Source organism: Puma concolor, chromosome B3, assembly GCF_028749965.1.
Source record: "Puma concolor isolate L17-30 chromosome B3, mPumCon1.1.hap2, whole genome shotgun sequence".
NCBI classification, from domain to species: domain Eukaryota; kingdom Metazoa; phylum Chordata; class Mammalia; order Carnivora; family Felidae; genus Puma; species Puma concolor.
The window spans coordinates 61,170,025-61,192,713 of NC_141672.1; positions in this window are offsets into that span (position 1 = coordinate 61,170,025).

Genomic DNA, 22,689 nt, shown 5'->3' on the forward strand with positions numbered 1-22,689 from the left:
TTAAAGTTACTATATAAGACTTTTAAAAAATACTTTGTTGGGGTGCCTGGGTGGCTCAGTTGATTAAGCTTCTGACTCTTGATGTTAGCTCAGGTCATGATCTCATGGTTCGTGAGATTGAGCCCTGCATCAGGCTGTGCTGTTTGGGATTCTCTCTCCCCCCCCCCCCCCCGCCCCCCCCCCCCCCGCCTTTCTCTGTCTCAAAACAAATAAGTAAAAATTTTTAAAAATGCCTTGTTGATATTAAGATACACTATTTTTATGCCTTTTGATCAATTTTTACATTAGTTGGTTAATTATTGCTTAATCAGTATAATAGCCATAACAAAAGAACTCAAAAGTCAGTTCCCTTTTTTTTGAAAATCCGATTGTAATCCCAGTATTGGGCCTGAAATAAAAACTACCCTAGGCCTCAGCAGCAGCAGAGTGAGGCGTGTGATTGGGAAGAGGATAGTTGCTTTGGGAGTTTATGTAGCAATATCCTGAAATCAACTGATAGAAATTAATTGGTCAAACATTAGCTTAGATGGGATCATAAGCCAAAATTGGTGAGTTTCCTTAAAAAGCAATGATAATCCAAACTAAGAAATATCCTAAGACAGATAGATGGCTTGAAAAGAGCAGCATAGGACATGAAGAAGAAAAATCTGTAGAACATGTTTAATGAATAGAAGAATCCAAACTAAACCACAAAAGTCAGATTACTAAAGATTATCACTACTTCCTTTTGGAGTGACAGGGCTCAGAGCAAGTCTCCCCAGAACGCGCCACTTTGCCATGCAGGCTATTTTGAGCTGAAGACAATGAAAGCCCACAAGACTCAGAAAGGGTTTTTACCTTCCTCTTAACTGTCTAAAGGAATTTGGGTAGATGCCCTGGTTCAGGAAGAGAGCTCTCACCAAAGATAACTATAAAGGATATGGGCTAGGACTGATAAACTGGGGGGAATTCAGCAAGGCCTCTTTGTTCAAAGTCCTCTTTGTGTCCTTTTTTTCTGCATGGCACCGCAAACATTTGTTTACCAAACATTTGCTTTTCCCATCTTCCTATAGACTGAAGTCCCCCACTTTGAAGTCCCAGACCTTTATCCTCTCCTTCTTAACTCATAATGGCATATAAGCCTCAATCATCTGACTACCAACAGGCCTTATATTCTTATGGGGCCCTGTACATACATAATTAAATTTATCTTCTCCTGTTAATCTGTCTCACATCAACTTAATTATTAGGCCAGCCAGAAAACCCAAGAAGGTTAGAGGAAAAATTTTCCTCTCCTCCAGTCGGCCTAGTCAGCAGGATCAACCTTACTGGCTGCTGTAGCTGAGAGATCTGGGGACCTCTAGCAAAAAGCTGGCAGAAGGTAAAAATTCTCACCTTAACAGTCTCCTGGATCTCTGCCTGCAGGGTCCAGTGGAAGCAAGAGTGTCGAGAGTCACTTTTTTTCTTTTCTAAATTTAAATTAGCAGGAAAAATTATTTGTGGAACTGGTTCCTTGGGTGTAGTGACTTCAGTAAAGATTTGTTATGAGTACTCTTGATTTTTATTGATCCTTTTCTCTGCAGGGATGGTCACTGTTTTTCTTTCTCTTTATTTGTTGCGTTGTTTGTCATAGGGAGGGAAATCATATGCAAAACTCAGGCATACGTCCTACAAGCTTGCTATTTGAGCTGGCCTCACATAAGTTCATGGTTCTCATCAGACCAGTATCTATTTAAACAAACTTTGCTGTGGGTTAATGTGCCCATGAGGTAAAGGCTATTGCTAAGGGACATCTTGAAGCCAAAGTGGCAAAATTGATGAGCACACAGGTTAAGCACTTAAGTGCTTGTTTCCTAACCCAGAGACTCCTGTATTAGGGTAAGTTGGTCAGAGATTGGGTTAGACTGACATTAGGTCATCTGCCAACCTTAAGAAAATTTTTGTGCAGTGAGGTATATTATAAATATAGCACACAATTCCCAACCCCGAAGCACATTCTTCTTGAGTATTAGTTTGGCTCTGAGAGACCCAAGGCTTAGATAAAGCTGTTAAGGTGTATATAAGAAAAACTACATGAGGTTTTCCTGTTTCTTGTTATATGTCCTGAGAGCTTGGCTTTGTGACCAGGGAGAACATTGTTTTTGGTCTCCACTGTTATGCCCAGAATTCGTGATCCCCAAAGACCACTAGGGAGCCGAGTCCGATGCAAAAGCAAAGAGCCTTTATTCGAGCTAGCTCGAGCTCAATCCCCTACCTGCACCGATGCAGCGGTGAGATACCAGGGAAAGAGAGCGAGTTTCAAAAGGACAAAGGTTTTATTGGGGCCTGGGGGCAGTTGGTGAGGTAATGGCTATGGCCTCAGCCGATTGGCTGGGGAAGGGTCCTAGGGAAGGGTCCGAGTCCTGTTAGGCAGGTGAGGGGGGGTTTACTCAAGGGGAGGAGGTGTGGTCAAGGTGAAGGACATGGAACAGGATGGAGTCGGCCGGCGTAGGCCCGCCCTTTCATCCACCAGCTGGAAGGTGCATGTACCAGCATGTGTCCTGATGGCCGGTTGAAGAGACTGGGGTTCTGAAATGTGAAGTCACAAGCTGCAATCTCTTTGTCCAACTGTGCCAGCTCTCAGGGGAGTTTGTCATAAGGGATCCCAGTCCATGAGGGGCTTTGTTGTCTTAACCTTCATTGCTTTATTAGTACTGGAAGAAATCCCATTCCAACAGAACTTGCCTGCTGGTACAGAATAGCAAGTTTGAAACTGGAGGTGTCTCGTGTTCTCATGGCAAACCAGAGGTACTGTTTTTACTACCCCATTCTTACCACCTGTAGCAATGGAGGACTTCTACTCTCTTGGACTATCTTTGGGAGTGAACTTTTTGGATCATGGGAGCAGCATCCTCTGCACCCATTCCAGGGATGCCTCTTGCATCCTTAGTAAAGATTTATTATAAGCCTGGAAAGTTACCTCTGGGTCTTTCAATGAAAAGGCTTATTAAATGGAGTTGCTATTGGAATAAATATACCATTGAAGATCTTACTTGTCAATAGCCAAATGATTGAGCTTTTGAATTGGAAAAACTTCCATATTTGAAAAAATGTTTAAAGAGCTCTGATCCTAAATACCTATCCTATTGGTACCTATGGGAAGATCGAATTGAAGAAAAGATACTAGAAACATAATGGCTAACCTTAGGGATGCTCTCAGTAAGATGAAAGAACAGAAGAAATTAGACTCGGGACAAAAAACTAAAGCCACATCTAACATAAATTCCTTTCTCCTCCCTGTTATATGCCCATTATTCCCAACTGTCTGTCCTTGACCTTGCAAAAGATCTTTTGGATCTCTGGGCCCCTGGACTAAAACCCCCTCTCAAAACCCAGCTCCATCTTCTCAGCCAATTTCCTTAGATTCTAGAACTCTTCCAATTTCCCCAGAAAAATCCCTTAAACACCCAGCTGCCTGTTTTGACTTCCCTTTTTGTAAACAAGATTCACTGACAGTGCTCAGACATGATCTCCAGGCTTGAGGTATACAGGTTACTCATGTACCTACTACAAGCCAGGAAGTGAATTCAGCAAAAGTACCCAAGGCAGGCAGTAGGGCTTGCATTGCTGTCTCTTACAATTCCTTTTACTTTCCAGGGCTCCGCAATCAGCCTTTACCAGCTTCAGGCATTCCTATGAAATGTCCTTTGTGGGTGTATCCTGGACCTCCACCACAAAGAATTCACGTCCCCTGGACAGCAGCAGATCTTTTAAATTATAAAGCCCTTTCAGAAGATTCTACCAAATTTAGAGAAGGGTTAGAAAGATTAGTGGCCATTCACAACTGCCATTCATAGGGATCTAGACTGGCTGCTACAAGGTATTCTTCCTGTCCGTGATTATACTGTGGTTATCAGACAAGTCAGATGGCCCCCTGGGGAAAAAACGCCTTCACAGAGAAAACAGATGGCTGGAATTTCTCCCAGGTCCTCCAACAAATGACCAGGAAATAGCTCAGTTGCAGGCGGGTATTCAGTTTGATAGGAGCAATAGTAGAGGCTTTCCTCCCGAAAGTAAATTGGTCTAAGGTTGAATTTTGCACTTAGAAAGAAAGATGACATCTGAAGGTCTTTGTTAAGCACTTTATACAGACTTTTTAAAGGTATACTGCATTGAGCCTGGAAGCTCCAGAACATAGAAACCTTTTAATTTCTTCTCTTGTGGGAAACTTTCTCCCTGATGTATACAAATTCAAAATACCATGTTTGGGTGGTCCAGCCCTAACCACCAGGTTAGGTGGTCCAGCCCTCTCAGTGCCCTAATAGAGGCAGAGACTCAATTGTTGAAAATTACAGGAATGCAGGAATAAAAAGTTAAAAGCAAGACTTCTTGCTTTGCAGCTTGATTCTTTAGAAAGGCAAAAGCATGACTCTGAGAGCAACTTAAGGCCCACTCAGATCCCTCCCTCTATGCAGACAATTGCAGATATTGTAAAAAATCAGGACATTGGACGAAAGATTGTCCTGCACTTAAGAGAAAGGCAAGTTTAAGGAAAAATCCCCCTAAACCCCATCACCCCCAGCAGGTTTGTTGTTCTCCTGTGGGACAGTTCCCCCACAAATGACATGGTTAACTGACCCTCAGTAGCACCCTGGAGCTCACCATTAAACTTAACATAGAGCATTGGGAACTGGATTTCTTAATTGACACTGGTGTGACTTTCTCTACCATCTGTTCAGGATTTATGTTTACTTGTCACCTCTGATTCTATTCAAGTTATTGGAATGTCTGAGCAACCCATTTCACCGACCATATCTCAGCCAACCCCGATATCCTTAGGCCCTCTTAACACCCATCATGGCTTTTTACTGTCCAACTCCTGGCCAGCAACTTTTTTGGTAGAGACGTTTTAATGTAAATTTAATGCCACTATAACCTCCAATGAATAAGGTATTTTTATTTTGCTGCCCTGAGACCAAACTTTAAATTTCTACTTTCCTTATTGGAAACTCATCTTGATTTAAATTCCTCTGAAGAGGCTGACTCTTTAAAAGATGTCCCAATTAGTCTCCGGGCTACACATGCAAATAATGTTGGATTGTTACTGAGCGCAGAGTCTGTGTGCCTTGCTTGGAAAAAGAATAAACTATTACCATCAGTGGTGCCATACCCTCTCTCCAGAGATGTGGAATGAAGAGTTGAACTTCTTTTTTTTTTTTTTTTTTCAATATATGAAGTTTATTGTCAAATTGGTTTCCATACAACACCCAGTGCTCATCCCAAAAGGTGCCCTCCTCAATACCCATCACCCACCCTCCCCTCCCTCCCACCACCCCCCCCCCCCCATCAATCCTCAGTTTGTTCTCAGTTTTTAAGAGTCTCTTATGCTTTGGCTCTTGAAGAGTTGAACTTCTAATAGACTCTTTTGCAGTAGGGTGTACTTTTCTTTTCTTCCTCACCCTCTAACTTTTCCAATATTGCCAATAAAGAAAGAAGATAAATTTGATTCAGATGGGAATGAAATCTCTTGATCTGTGTAAGACCTAAGGGCCATAAACTCTTCCGATTCCTTGCCCCCCCTAGTCCCTAATTCAGCTACTAGTCTTACCTCAAGTTCCTGCTGAAGAATCCGGGTTTACAGTAATTGACCTCTGCTCAGCTTTCTTTTTCATCCCATTGCATCCTGATTCTCACTTTCTTTTTGCATTTATATTTAGAAGAAGACAGTTAATGCAGACTCACATACTTCACGGATATTGTGAGTCTTCTTCAATCTTTTTCCAAGTCTTTCAAGCTGATTTGGATTCTGTAGCCTTTACCAAGGCTCCACTTTTGTTCGGTATATTAATGAATTTTTGCTCTGTAATCAAATTAAACGGGGAGCTCTTACAGACCCCCTCATTCTCATAAAGGCACTAAACAAGGCCACTAAAGCCTCCTAATCTAAATTTCACTAGATGCAATGCCCTGGTACATACTTAGGACATGAGGTATCTCAGGGCACCCAAAAGCTCACCTCAAAATGTCTTGAGTCAACTCTGTCAGTCCCTCTTCCCCAAATGAAAAAACATTTATATAAATTTCTAGGGACCTTGCTAAACCTCTGCATCCTCTCCTCCTAGGTAATATCCCAGGGCCCATTATCTGGGCTTTAGAGGCATCAACCTCCTTTGAAGCCTCGAAATTAACATTGTCAACACTCCCAATTCTTACCTAATTTTGACAATCTTTTTATCTATACTGCCATGAAAATACTGAGACTGCTACAGGTGTTCTAGGAGAGACTTTTGCCTCTCAAATACATTGTCTAGCATATTTCTCATGCCAATTAGTCCCTGTGGCATCAGGTATGCCCCCATCCTGTGTGTAGTAGCCACAGCTGTCACCTTAATTGACAAGGCCACTGATCTTGTGTCATGCGCCTGCATTCACCTCTGTGTTCCCCATGCTGTATTTGCTCTCTTCCAAGTTCATAAGATAGCACCTCTCTATGTGGCAACGGATCACTTTCAAACAGGCTCTTTTGACTAACCCTTCCATTATTGCACATCATTGTAACACTTTAAATCCAACTACTTTACTACCCCTTCCTGATGCTGGAGAGCCGCACTCCATTCCACACGATTGCCTAGCAATTATAGAAATGGTTTCAAAGCCACAAGAGGATCTCTTAGACACCCCTTTGGACAACCCAGATTTACTTCTATTTTGCCATGGCTCCTGTAAAAGAAATTTCCAGGGAAACGTAATAACTGGTTATGCTGTAGTTTCCCCACTTGAAACACTTGAAACATATTCTTTGCTCACTGTAAAATCAGCCCTAGCTTCTGAACAAATAGTTCTTACTAGAGCTTGCATGTTGGCAAAAGGGAAGACTGCCACTATTTACATAGGCTCCACATATGCTTTTGGAGTCTGTCATGCTTTGGGCACAATTAGGAAATCCTGTGAATGCTTAACTTCCATGGGAACTCCTATCGCTAATTGATATATAATTGCTGCCCCATTGCAGGATATTCTGCTCCTTTCTAAAATTATTATTTTTTTTTTGAGAGAGAGAGAGAGAAAGAGAGGGAGGGTGCAAGCGAACGAGGGGCAGAGAGAGAGAGGGAGGGAGGGAGTGAGAGAGAGAGAGAGAGAGAAGCGGGGCTCCTGTTTTTTTTACCTAAAGTGGGGCTCAAGCTCACCCAAAGTGGGGCTTGAGCTTACCCGATTCGGGACTTGAACTCACAAACTGTGAGATCATGACCAGAGCCAAAGCCAGATGCTTAACTAACTAAACCACCTAGGTGCCCACAAAATTGCTATTCTTCACCGTTCATCCAATACTAAGGCTGATATGGTATCTTTAGGAAATGATAGGGCTGACAAGGCTGCTACATAAGCAGCCCAAAATGAACCACCCTGTCCTTTCTCTGCCCAGTTTCCAAACCTGCCTTTATCCCAGACTGATTATCATTAACTATCAGGCAGTTGCCTCACAATCTGAAAGAGACAAATGGATACAAAAGTGTGCCAGACAACTATCAAATGAATTATATGTTGGGCCAAACAGACTCCTGTAGCCCCTTTTCTTTTGATGCCGTACTCTTTGATGCATACTTACCTCCCATCAAAAGGGACATAGATCCAGATGGGGTATATAGTTAAGGAACTAAAAGACAGTTTATTTTGTCCTGACATCCACAAAATTTCTAATCAAATTATTTCTCAGTGCACTACTTATAAATCTCACCAACTTTTTGGAAGAAATAAGTATGCATCAGGAAGTTCTCCTAGGCCCACGCTGTCCTTGGCAGTACTCCAAATGGATTTTATAGATTTGCCCTGAGCTTTAGGCTATTATCATTATTTAGTTTTTGTCTGCATGTTAGTGAATGGACTGAATGCTCTCTGACCAGACAGGCCAGTGCTACAGCAATGGTAAGGAAATTAATAACTGAGATAATTCCTCATTTTGGCATTCTTTTATGGATTGAATAAGACCAAGGAACTCATTTTATAGCAGAGATAAACCACTTGCTTGCAAAAACTCTGGGGTACTCATTAAAATTTCATACCCCATATCATCCTCAATCATTAGGGCAAGTGAAATATAAAATTTTTAGACATAAAAAGGACTTTAGGAAGGCTCTGTCAAGAAACTGGACTTAAGCGGTCAGAAGCATTACCTCCACTCTTTAGAAAGATCTGGGATACTTCAAATAAGAGACAAGGATTGACCCTTTTTGAAATAAAGTTTGATCATCTAATGCCTACTGGCATATCTAAACCTGTTCATGGGTTATGTGAGCATCATGAGAGCTGTTTGATACTATGACTGACAATATACAAGAATTAACTAGTATATCACCATCAGATGAAAGAGGCATGGCCCCCATTGACTGATAAGTCTTGCCATGTCTTTCAGTGAGACTTGGTATACATCAAGATCTTTAGAAGAAAGTACTCATTGTCACCTCAGTGGGAAGGAACTTACGAAGTACTGCTAACCACATACACTATCATCAAAATAAAAGCCCTCTTGGATTCACACCAGCCATGTCAAAATAGACCCAGAACATCACTCTCAAGATAACTGGGAGACAATCCCTACAAGTGACCTTAAATAAAGGATTTCCAGGGCTAATTCCCAGGACCCAGAAGCAGCCAGCATCTAAAAGTAAAAAGCTTTACCCAAGGGCATGGATTAGGAAACTTTGCTTTCCACCTATTTCTGCCCTTTTAAAAGACTCCCTGTATGTATACACTAAAAAAAAAATCCCAAAAGCCAGAAACAAAACAGAAATCTACCTTCTCTTATTAATGAACATTTTCCCCACATTTATTAATCATTTATTAGAAGGCTGACCAGAGAGTTCTTGTCTGTATTTTACCTACTTCCTTTCTTTAGGTTTCCGCTACTGGATCTTTTTCAACTGAGTCTTGCTCTTAATAACCATTGCTTTTGGGGTGACTGGGTGGCTCCATCAGTTAAGTGTCCAACTCTTGATTTCAGCTCAGGTCATGATTCATGGTGTGTGAATTCAAATCCCACATGGGGCTCTGCACTGATAATGAGGAGTCTGCTTAGGATTCTCTCTCTCCCTTTCTCTCTGCCCCTCCTCCACTTGTTCTCTCTCTCTCTCTCTCTCTCTCTCTCTCTCTCTCTCTCTCAAAATAAATATATAAATAAACTTAAAAAAATAACAACCGTTACTTTTTCAGCACAGATTAAGCACCCCTTGTGCCACTTTACCAAACCCTGTCCACATTAACTAATCAGTCTTACTGTTGGTTATGTCAACACCTAGATTGTACAAAAGAATCTGAACTAGTCTTTGTTCCTGCTGATATGAATACCTGGTAGACTAAGTATGGAAGATGGATGAAAAACAGGGTATGGTATCCATGAATAGAAAAACATCACTCTACCTCTTCTTCTAAGATATGTGGGCCCAGGAAAACGTCTGTAGGAGCCCAAGGATTGTTTCTTGCCCAGATAAAGACAATAGATGAAAAATTTTCTTTTTGTATTGAAAACAGACATGCCATTAGACTTTTCCTGGTTTATATACCAGACAATATTGCAATCAAACTCTGTGTTTTGATTCTGTAAATGGCATCTTTGAAGTTGTCAAGATTAAAAATGACTCTAGCACTACCTTAAACGGTGCAGATGTTTGCCAAATCACCACCTATTTTGGATGGTTCACAGGCCATCACTGTTATGACTTGGGGTATCTCAGTTGCTCCCCTGGTTACACTGACAAATACCCCAAGTATGTATGTGTTGGCATAAAATCTGGACTAACTTAGCCAGGTGACAAAACTGAGCTTTACAGCTGCCAATGCCAGACTGCTGGCCTCCTGTATCAGATGCTTTGCAACTTTTTTTTCTCTTTCAAAGTGACAGGACTGCATGAAAAATATAGATGTATGGATGCTAACAGTTATAGTAGCAAATGTCATGCAATGTCCCAGATCTGGGAAATTATAGATTCCACTCTGACCCTATCTTTGAAACACACTTGTCTTATGTGGTGATAAGGCATATTAAAAGTCCCCACATAAGTGATCAGAATGATGTTGACGGATGCCTGGCTCTTTCTGTCACAAGATACTTTATCTTAAATGCAAGCTCAATTACAAACTTAGGCTACTTAAAAAAAAAATTGTGCCACCTGGGTGGCCCAGTTGGTTGAGCATCTCACTCTTTGTTTGGCTCAGGTCATGATCTCATGGTTCCTGGGTTTTAGCCCTTTGTTGGGCTCCATGCTGACAGAAGAGAGTCTGCTTAGGATTCTTTCTCTCTCCCTCTCACTCTGCTGGTGCTCCTTCTCAAAATAAATAAATAAACTTAAAAAAAATTGTTTCAAATAAATGTGTTTGGTGAGAAACCATAGAAAATCTAATTGTGTATCACCACTCCAAGTTCTTTTCAGCATTGAGGACATTATTCCAAAAATTTGGAAATTATGAATTGGAAAAGGCAATCTTTTCCCATGGTAATAAAACATGAGTTCAACAGCACTATGCAAACTTTGGAACTACTCCAGTCAGAAGTTAACAATTTAGCCTCTGTTGTACTCCAAAATTGTCATGCTCTGGATACCCCAACTGCCCAGCAAGGAGGAGCTTGTGCAATTATTGCTGAAAAATCCTGCTTCTATTTAAATCAAACAGAACAAATAGTGTCTAACTTACATGTATTAAAAGAGAATATTAATACTTTCCATAAGAAAAATGAAGCACAGACACATTTTTGGACTGATCTATTAGGATCAGGAGGCTAGTTTAATAGTGTGTAGGGAAATGTGCTTCAATTTGCTCTTTTCTGTTTGTTTATCCTCATTCTACTCTATGTTTACTTCTCCCTTTGCAGATCTGTTACCTCTTGACTACTAACCCAATTCTCTCCATTGCAACCAGCACAGCTTTTAAAATATAGGAACCCTCCAGGGAAGTTTTAGAGGAAGGACCTAATGGGATTCAGAATGTGTATCCCTAGAATGTACCACTTTGACATGCAGAGTATTTTAAGCTGAAAACAATCAAAGCCCAAAAGACTAAGAAGAGCTTTTACATTCCCCTTAACTGCCTAAAAGAATTTAGGTAGATGGCCTGGTCCAGGAAGAGAGCTATCACCAGAGGTAACTATAAAGAATATGGGCTAGGAGTAGAAGATGGGGGGGAGGGGGGGGTGGGGACTCAGCAAGGCCTGTTTGTTCAAAGTCCTCTCTGCGTCCTATTGTCTTTTCATGGCACCACAAACATTAGTTTCCCAAACATTTGCTCTTCCCATCTTTCTATAAATTGTCTTTCTTCCCTTTGAAGTCCTGGTCCCCCACACCCCTTTTCTTAGCTCAGAATGGCATATAAGCCTTAATTGCCTGACTGTGCATTTCATTTTCTTATGCTTGTCTCCTGTTAATTGGTCTCATATCAATTTAATTATTGGACAGCCAGAAGAATCTAAAAAAGGAGATAAAATTTTTTCCTTTCCTCAGGATGAAGAATTGTATATTTATACTAGAACTCTAATCATATGCTTTGCAGTCTGAAATAAAATTGTTTCCACAGAATACCAAAAAAGTTGGATGGCTTTTCACCAAATATGGAGGATAACCATACAATAACCATTGTAAACACTGCCGTTGTTTGACTTAAAAGAGGCCAAATAGCATTCCAGAATTCACTTTTGGGAGAAATTGGGGGGAGAAACCTGCAACTGAACATACTAAAAATTAAGAGAAGCATAGCTTTCCTTTTCCATAGGCAAGTATAATAAAGTCCATCTACAGGTATGCTTGGCTGCCTGTTGATAACGACACAGTATATCTACTGAAAGCTATTGACAAAGAAAACAAATAGTGAACCTCACATCAATTATGTTATTTTGTTTCTGGGCTTTTCCCCCCACTGATAAGGTTTGAAATGTAAAACTGGGCCTAAATGGACATATTGTTCCACTGCTAAAATCACATTGGAATACAATACATTGGAGACAACAACAGATTAAAGAAATCATTAAGAGTATAACATCTAGAATCTAGACAATTAAAAAAGACCAACAGTGGTATAGCCCTCTGCATTTCAATAAGTTTTGGTGATAGCTTGGCTTTGGAGAACATCAATTCCATTGAACATCTTTTCTTGCAAATATCTGCAGATTCTAGAGAGAATCTGCTTAGTTATGACTATTAGGAAGTCAAAAAGGCAGATGCTTACACTGAACGACCTCTTAACAGGGGCAGCTTTATGTATGTTTCCAGGATGAGGCAGTAATATGGGTTTATTCATTTGTACCCTGGACATCAAAAAATGTGGTGGCTGAATAATTTACTACAAAATTGGAAATTATTTTGACCATAATATAGTTATTACAATTATAGGGAATTACTAAAATATCAACATTAATTTTTAATTATTTCTGCTAAACTCTATTTAATTGTTGATGATTCTTTTAATCATGGCAGGTGATATAGCTAAATATATCTATAATAAGATGCATACAGTTCTTAACTTTAGTAAAGGAGTACCCATTTTCAATTCACTTTTATAGCGTCTTAAATTTAAGGAACTCTCTAGGTACTGATACATAGCTAAATGAACTTTGAACTCTCCTTACTGCTTAAGAAAACATTTTGGTGCAGTGACCAAACCAGGTAAACAGTACCTTTTATTGAATTAATAGTGCTTATTTTTGTCACTATACAGTTTAAGCACAATACTACCTTCTAATACATTTCTCATTTCCCATGATTTCAAAAATTACTGTCAGATATTGTGTAATTCTGTTTTTCAGTACCCTGTGTGATTTGATTCATTTAAATGCAGGGACTTGCACTTCATTATTATCCCTCAAATGCAGGAGGTGGGAAGAGCACTAAAGCCGGAGCCAGGATGACACTTCTATCCAAACATTGCCTTGGACTTACGTGTGGCTTTGAGCAAGACACTTAATCCCATTGGCTTTTTTATCTGTAAACCAAAAACATTGGGCTGTATGTTTTCTTTTCTTTTCTTTCTTTCATTTTTTTTTTTTGAGGCTCCTTCCAGTTTCAATTCTATTTTAGTTTTGGTTTTCTAAATGATACTTATTAAGGACAATACTTATTCTTCTTTTTCCAGTTTGACAATTAGTCTTCTTGATGGCATGTATAGGGAGATAGTTGAATATTTCTATTCTTTTTCTGCCATCAGTTAATGTTATACCATCTGCTTTAAGGTTTAGGCCAAGCTCTGCTTATTTTTTTCTCTTTGTCCTAAGTCTAGGTTTTTCATGTTTATTTTTTTAAGGTATTTTTTGGTGGCTTTAGAATTTTTTGCTAAGCCTCACCCATAGAGTGTATAGAATCAGACAGAACCAAGAGCTTCGATCTCAGTTCTACTTTATGTTAGTTGTGAAATTGGCAAGGCTATCTAATTCTTTAGAATTTAGTTTTCTCATTTTTAAGTTGTGATAACATCAGTGTTTACCTCATGTGATTGTTGTGAGGATTACATGAAAAAAGAATATGAAAAGTTCTTAGTATAAAACCTGGCACAAAAAAAGCCCTAGAGAAATATTTTTGTTTTCTTATTGTTAACTTTTTTGTTGCCATCATCGTCAATATTATCATCATTACTCTGGAGGTTATTTTGGAAATATCATTGCTGTTTTTTATTGCTTCTTTCTATTAAAAAGCAGCATCAATAATACCTCATATGAGTAGATAATTTTACAGTTTTCACAGTATTTTTACTGGTCTTATCTAATCTTTACGATAATGCTCTGAGTTGAGAAGGTTTGGATCTCCACATTACATATCAAAAAGTCTCAGAACATTTAGTAACATCCAAAGGATGAACTCATGGAGCTTATGACGTTTTACTCTCCTAACTGCTGTCGACAGGGAAGAAGGGGCTGTAAAGCAACCAAAAGCACTTATTTGGAGTCTTAGAGATTGCAATCTCAAAGACACAGAGTGGACAGAAATGGAAAGTGTGCTCCAAATTGCAAGTGGGCAGTGCAGGCTTATTAACACAAAAACTACAGTTATATAACTTGTTTTGAAAGAAATATGATTGGTGCTGACAGAGTTGAACTGTATAATGTGCTATAGGCTATTTAGTTAATAGATGTTACATTATCTCTATTTCAATCCAAAGTAGAAGAATGTGTTCCAGAGGACAATTCAGGTGCAATTGACTGACAAATTGCAATTGACAAAAATAAGAAGTCCCTGGTGTTCCAAAATTTGAAACAAAAGACTTGTATAGGCTGTGCTTCCTCAGTATACTCCCAATCCTATTTTGAACACCTCTCTTAACAATGCTTACCTCACTTGGGAATCTTCTTTCACACCCCACAGAGCCTAATGTGGGAAATGACTGAAATAACTCATGTGGTGGTAGCACAACATGTTGATAAACCACATCAGGTGGCTTTGTGACAGAGGTATCTGTGATGAATATCAGCAATGGATGGTCAAAGCTTCTTTATTTCATTTTAAATTTTTATTATTTTATTTTATTGTTTTTAAATTTTAATCCCAGCACATTTAACATACAGTGTTATATTAGTTTCTGGTGTACAATATAGAATTAAACAATTCTATACATTACTTAGTGCTCACTGTGATTAAGTGTACTCTTTAATCCCTTTCACCTATTTTCACCCATCCACCCACCTACCTGTCTTCTGGTAACCATCAGTTTGTTCTCTGTAGTTGAGTCTGTTTCTTGGTTTGTCTCTTTTTCTTTTGTTCCTTTGTTTTGTTTCTTAAAGTCCACATTTGCATGAAATCATATGGTATTTGTCTTTCTCTTACTGACTTATTTCACTTAGCATTGTATCTTCTAGATCTATGTTGTTGCAAATGACAAGATTTAATTCTCTTCTATGGCTGACTAGTATCCACGGTATGCGTGTGTGTATCTATCTATCTATCTATATATACACATATATATGTATGTATGTATATGTATATATATATATATGTATATGTATATATGTATGTATGTATATGTGTATATATATATCACCTCTTCTTTATCCATTTATCTATCAGTGGACACTTGGGTTGCTTCCATAATTTGGCTATTGTAAATAATTCTGTAGTAAGCATAGGGGGTGCATATATCTTTTTGAATTAGTGTTTTCATATCCTTTGGGTAAATACCCAGTAATGGAATTACTCGATCATATGGTAATTCTATTTTTAATTTTTTAAAAAATTTTATTTAAATCCAAGTTGGTTAACAAATAGTGTAATAATGGTTTCAGAAGTTGAATTTAGTGATTCATCACTTACATATAACAACACCCAGTGCTCATCCTAACAAATGCCCTCCTTAATGTCCATCACTGATTTAGCCTATCCCACTACCCAATACCCCTCAAGCAACCCTCAGTTTGTTTTCTGTATTTAAGAGTCTCTTACGGTTTGCCTCTCTGTTTCTGTCTTATTTTTCCTTCCCTTCCCCTAGGTTTATGTGTTTTGTTTCTTAAGTTCCACATTTGAGTGAAAACATATGATATTTATCTTTTCTGACTGACTTATTTAGCTTAGCATAATACTTTCCAGTTCCATCCATGTTGTTGCAAATGGCAAGATTTCATTCTTTTTTATTGCCAAGTAATATTCTGTAGTGTGTGTATGTAGGTATGTATGTGTGTGTGTGTGCCTGTGTATATATAGATATGTATGTATATATATATGTGTATATATATGTATGTATATATATGTATATATGTGTGTGTGTGTGTGTGTGTATATATATATATATATATATATATATATATATATATATATACCACATGTTCTTTGTCCATTCATCAGTCGATGGATATTTGGGCTCTTTCCATAATTTGCCTATTGTTGATAGTGCTGCTATAAACATTACGGTGCATGTGCCCTTCGAATCAGCATTTTGGTATTCTTTGGATAAATACCTAGTAGTGCAATTGCTGGGTCATAGGGTAGCTCTATTTTTAATATTTTGAGGAACCTCCATACTGTTTTCCAGAGTGGCTGTACAAGTTCACATTCTCACCAGCAATGCAAAAGTGATCCCCTTTCTCTGCATCCTCGCCAGCATATGTCATTTCCTGAGGTGTTAATTTGAGTCGTTCTGACAGGTGTGAGGTGGTATCTCATTGTGGTTTGATTTGTATTCCCCTGATGATGAATGATGTTGAGCATCTTTTCATGTGTCTGTAAGCCATCTGGATGTCTTCTTTTGAAGGGTCTGTTCATGTCTCTTGCCCACTGGATTACTTGTTTTTTTGGGTATTGAGTTTGATAAGTTCTTTATAGATTCTAACCTTTATCTAACCCTTTATCTGATATGTCATTTGCAAAATATCTTCTTTCATTCTGTCTGTTGCCTTTTAGTTTTGTTGATTGTTTCCTTCATTGTGCAGGGCTTTTTATCTTGATGAGGTCCCAATAGTTCATTTTTGCTTTTGTTTCCTTTGCCTTCTGAGACATGTCTAGTAAGAAGTTGCTGCTGCCGAGGTATTTTCAACTTTTGAGGCCCTTCTGTACTGTTTTTCACAGTGGCTGCTCCAGTTTGCATTCCCACCAACAGTGCATGGGGTTCCTTTTTCTCCCCATCCTCACCATACCTGTTGTTTCTTGTACTTTTGATTTTGGCCATTCTGATAGGTATGAGGTGATATCTCATTGTGGTTTTGACTTGCATTTCCCTGATGATTAGTGATGTTTTTGTGTGTCTGTTGGCCATCTGTATGTCTTCTTTGGAGAAATGTCTGTTCATCTCTTCTGTTCATTATAATTGGATTATTTGGGGGTTTTTTGGTTGAGTTGTATAAGTTCTTTATATATTTTAGATACTAACCCTTTATCAGCGATGTCATTTACAAGCTTCTTCTCCTATTCAGTAGATTGTATTTTAGTTTTCTTGATTGTTTCCTTTCCTGTGCAGAAACTTTTTATTTTGATATAGACCCAAGTTTATTTTTGCTTTTGTTTCCCTTACCTCAGAAGATATATCTAGAAAAATGTTGCTATGGCAGATGTCAGAGAAACTACTATCTATGTTCTCTTCAGGGATTTTTATATTTTCAGGTCTCACATTTAGGTCTCAATCCATTTTGAGTTTATTTTCTGTGTACTTTAAGAAAGTGGCCCAGTTTCATTCTTTTGCATGTAGCTGTCCAGTTTTTGCCAGCAAGATTTGTTGAAGAGACTTTCTTTTTCCCATTGGATATTCTTTCCTTCTTTGTCGAAGATTAATTTACCATGTAATTGTGGTTTTATTTCTGGGTTCTCTATTCTGTTCCGCTGATATATGTGTCTCTGGTTGTGCCATTACCACACTGTTTTTATTACTACAGCTTTGTATTATCTCTTGAAATCTGGGATTGTAATACATCTAATTTTTTTTTCTTTTTCAAGATTGCTTTGGCTATTTGGGATATTCTGTGGTTCTGTGGAAATTTTAGGATTTTTTTTTCTAGTTCTGTGAAAAATGCTGTTGGTATTTTCATAGAGATTGCATCAAATCTGTAGATTGCTTTGGGTAGTATGGACACTTTAACCATATTTGTTTCCCAATCCATGAGCATGGAATATTTTCCATTTGTGTCATCTTCAATTTCTTTCATCAGTGTTTTATAGTTTTCAGAGTACAGGTCTTTCACCTCTTTAAGTTTATTCCTAGGTATTTTATTATTTTTAGTGCAATTGTAAATGGGATTGTTTGCTTAATTTCTGTTCTGCTGATTCATTTTTGCTGTATAGAAATGCAACAGATTTCTGCATATTGATTTTGTATCCTGTGACCTCACTGAATTTGTGTATCACTTCTAGCCATTTTCTCATGGAGTCTTAGATTTTCCGTATATAGCATTATATCATCTTCAAATAGTGAAAGTTTTACTACTTCCTTACTAATTTGGATACCTTTTATTTCTTTTTGCTGTCTAACTGCTCTGGCTAGGACTTCCAAAAACTATATTGAATAAAAGTTGTGAGGGTGGACATCTTTGTCTTGTTGCTGACCTTAGCAGCAAAGCATTTAGTTTTTCAACATTAGTATGATGTTAGCTTTGGGTTTTTCATATATTGCCTTTGTTATGTTGAGGTATGTTCCCAGTAAGCCTACTTTGCTGAAGTGTTGTTTTTTTTTTTTTTTTAAATCATGAATGGATGTTGTACTTTGTCAAATGCAGAGAGACAGGGAGCCCCAGAATCTGAAGCAAGCTCTAGGCTCTGAGCTGTCAGCACAGAACCCTATGTGGGGCTCAAATCCATGAATCGCGAGATCATGACCTGAACTGAAGTAGGACGCTCAACCGACTGAGCCACCCAGGTGCCCAATGGTCACTTAAATTTGAACGCATTCTTTACTCCTCTCCACCCCACATTTTTGGTGTATGCTGTAATACTTTATATCCTTTTGTTTTGTGAATCCCTTGACTAATTTTATAGATATACTTAATTTTACTGCTTTTGTGCTTGCTTTCTACTTTTCTTATTCCTACTTACAGTCTTTTCTTTCCACTCATAGTGTACCCTTTAACATTTCTTGTAAGGCTGATTTAGTGGTCATGAATTCCTTTGTTTATCTTGAAAACTCTATCTCTCCTTCTATTCTGAATGACAGCCTTGCTGCATAGAGTATTCTTGGTGCAGGTTTTTTTTTTTTCTTTTAGCACTTTGGTGACAGTTTCATGCCACTCCTTATTTCCTTTTTTTAATTTAAAAAATTATTTATTTATTTTTGAGAGACAGAGAGAGAAAGAGAGAGGGAGTGCACACATGTAAGTGTGGGAGGAGCAGAGAGAGAGGGAGAGAGAGAATTGCAAGCAGGCTCTGTGCTATCAGTGCAAAGCCCAATGTGGGGCTCAAACTCACAAACTGTGAGATCATGACCTGAGCTGAAACCAAGAGTTGGACACTTAACCAATTGAGGCACCCCAGCACCTCTCATGCCACTTCCTTCTGGCCTGCTACGTTTCTGATGAAAAATCAGCTGATAACCCTATGGGATTTCCCTTGTATGTAACTGTTTTCTTTTCTATTGCTGTTTTTAAAAACCTCTACCACTACTTTTTGCCATTTTAATTTCTATGTGTCTTGGTGTGGAACTCCTTGGGTTGATTTGTTGGGTGCTTTTGTGCCTCCTGGATTTGGATTTATGTTCCCTTCCTCAAATTCAGGACATTTTTAGCTATTATTTCTTCAAATAAATTTTTTACCCCTTCTTTCTTCTTCTGGGGTCTCTATAATGTGAATGTTATTATGCTTGATTGTGTTGTTGAATTCTCTTAATCTGTTTTCATTTTGTGTTAGTTTTTTGTTTTTTTTTTTTTCTCTCCTGTTTAGCTTGGTTGCTTTCCATCACTCTGTCATCTGGGTTACTAATCCATTCTTCTGATTCTTCTAGTCTACTACTCCTTCCCTCTAGTGTATTTTTAATTTCAGTTGAGTGCTCCATGTATGATTGGTTCTCTTTTGTGCTTTCAATCTCTGTTTAGAGTCTCCCTGAAGTCCTTTACTCTTTTTTCAAGGCCAGTATCTATGTGACCATTACTTTAAATTTTCTATCAGGCATATTCCTTACTGCTGTTTCATTTAGCTTTCTTGCTGTGATTTTGTCTTATTCTTTCATTTGGGACATATTCCTCTGTCTCCTCATTTTATCTAACTCTGTGCCTTTGCCTATGTGTTAGGAAAGTCAGCTATATCTCCTACTCTTGAACATAATGGCCTTAGGGGGCCATTCTGTTTAGTACCATTAGGTGCAAAGTCCCCTATTCATCAGAACCTGGTGCTTCATGGGTATCTCCTGTGTGTGTTGTTTGTGTCCTATTGTGGCGGAGCCATATTTGCCTTCAGTGCTATTATCTGTAATGGCTCTCTTTGCTTGTTGCCAGTCTGGGGCCTCCTTGGCCTTCAGTTGAGTCAGACCAGGTATTTGCCAGAGCTGTAGTAACACTGAACTGCAAGGTGCTCTCCCCACCCTGAGAAGCTTTCATTGGTGCACGGGGCTTGCAGTCAGACCACATGCCTGCCCTCAGCCCACTACTGGGGCCACAGTCAGACTGGTGTGTGTTGTTATTTTCCTCTGTCCCTAGGACAGGTGTCACTTTCGAGTGGTGCTGGCCTCTGTCAGTGCTGCTTGTTCACTGCCGGGCTTGGCACAGCTTTGGATGGACTCCTATTGAAGGCAGGTCTGCAGGAGAACCCAAGGGTGGGGTGTGCAGTGTTAACAATATGTGCACCAGTCCATCGTGGGAAGGGACCTGTAGCTTGGAAAAATGCTGAGGGTGGCTCCACAGGAGAAGGTGGGGGCAGGTCGCCTGGTGCCAGTATGGTCTGCTTTAGTGTGCTGTGCGAAGGGACCTGTAGCCACTTTAGAAAACTATCTTAGCTTGGCTGGATGGGACAAGTTTGCAGAAGAACACAGAGTCAGGACACATGGTATTAGCAAGGTTTTCAAGGGTCTGCTGTGGGAGGAGACCTGGAATAGAGGCCTGGCTGGGGAATGCCAGTTGGTACAAGTGCACAGGGGTGGGGCAGGCTGTTAGCAAGCTAAGTAAAGAGTGTTCCTGCTGTGCTGGTTGCTGCGTGTCTCCATGCATCTAGGCTGGGGGCAGGGGAGGGAAATCATGCCCATCAACCCTTCTTTTGTTGAAGAAGTCTGTCAAAGATCCCTGCCCCTCCAGCACACACTCTGAGGTTAGTAAATAAATCTTGCCATATACCGCAGGTGTTTTTAAAACTGCTGCCTCTGTGCTATATCTCTGTGGGGCTGTTGTGCTGTCTCTTTAAGGTGGTCTCTTTAATAGTGAACTCAGTTCCCCATTGCCCGACTGGCTCTCCCAGAGCTGAGTCCACCGATTTTTAAAGTTCCATGTGTTAAGCCCTACTGATCATAAGAATTTGTGGTTAGGTTTCTCTGGTTCTCAAAACCAAATGTTATAAGGATTTGTCTTCCCAATGAGTGTCCCCTCTGTCTGGGGTACCCGGTGTGGGTCTGTTCCTTTCCCTTTTCTGTGCCTGCAGAGTCCCCTCTCTTCTGTGAACAGTCCTGTGGGTCAATTTGACTCTCCACCGAGTCTCTGCCCTTCCTACCCTTTTCAGTGTGGCGTCTTCTCTACATTTTGCTGTGGAGAGTCTGTTCTGCCAGTCTTCGTGTCATTTTTCCCACGTGGGTATTAATTGGTTGTATCTGTGTGACTGACCAGGTAAGTTTAGAATCCTCCATCTTCCCCCAGAAGTGGTCAAACCTTTAAAGAAAACTTTACATTAATTTGAGAGAAAACAGGTATTATGGAGTGTGAATTTCTTGAACTAGAAGCAGATTAAGGTTTCTTTCTGTGTCTTGTATACATAATTCTATTGTTTGCAAATAGAATTTTTCTCTCAAAATTTGTTTTCTGTTTTGAATATCATAAATGATACTTATTAAAAAGACAGTGTGGAGTGTGGGGTTTTATGGACATTCGGAAAGGGTCCTGAGGTGGGGGTTGGGACATAATGCCTGGTCATAGGACAGAAAAGTTCTCAGGTTATGCCTGAGAGCATTTGCTAGAGAAGGGCTCAGACAGGCTGGTGTACAAGTTACAAACTGATTCATTTGTTGCATTTCCCTCCTTATTTGTCTTCTTTGAGTCAGGAGGAAAACATTTAGTCTTGTCCCCTAGGGTACTTTAATGTGAGAAACTTTCCACCCATTTGAAGAAAAATGGAAAAAATAAAGACAACGTAGTGAGTTTTTCATAATGTTAGTTTTCTGCTTCAATTTGAAAAATTCTTAGTTAAGAACTTCTTGTTTGATTATTTAAAAAAATGTCCTTTTCTGAAATGATAGCCATAGTAGATGGCAGGTGATTCTCTTTAATTTGCTAAAACCAGGCCAAATTTTAAAAAATGGTAAATATAAATTGGCACTTGAATTATTTTTATTTGTTCCAAACAAACAACAAACAAACAAAAAAACAAAAAAATAAATGCCTGGGTGGCTTAGTCAGTTAAGCATCTGACTCTTGATTTGGGCTCAGGTCATGATCTCATGGTTCATGGGATCGAATCCCATGTCTGGCTCTGTGCTGACAATGTGAAGCCTGCCTGGGATATTCTCTCTCCTCTTTCTCTGCCCTTTCCCCTGCTTGAGCACTCTCTCTCTCTCAAAATAAATAAGCTTTTAAAAATTAATAGATTTTTATTTGTTCATAGAATCCAAAGCCTGAGGTCAGAGACAACCATGGCAGAACTGCACCTAAAGCCAGGTTTAACCTGCAGTGTGGGAAATCCTTGGGCATGTGCTTGGCCAGCTCCTCTTCATGACCCAGGTCCCCTGGCTGCTGCACTGAATTAAATATCCATCCCAGTGAATGGAATGCAATTTAGTTGAATTCCTCCTGCTAAGCTGTCTAAGGGACTGTGAAATGTGCTGCTTTGACTGACGCTCCCATTTTCTCTTGTTCAAAATAAGTCAGATTGACAGGATTCAAAGGAGACATGAAATTAGTTCTTATTCCCTGATTCAGCAATAAAGCCCGGAAGCAGAATCTGCTAAATGGAAAACATTCTAAGACTAGGAACGAGAGATTGTAAGGCAGCTCTCAACTAGCTGAGGAAGTTTTTCTGTGCCTGCAGCTAATAAACTGCTTTGGGAACTGGACAAAATGTTGGTCCTAGTCAGGACTCCATTGCTGCAGACACTTTCACTGACTGCCATGTGGGTGAGCAGATAGCATTCAGCCAGGACTCACGCACACACCCTTATTGC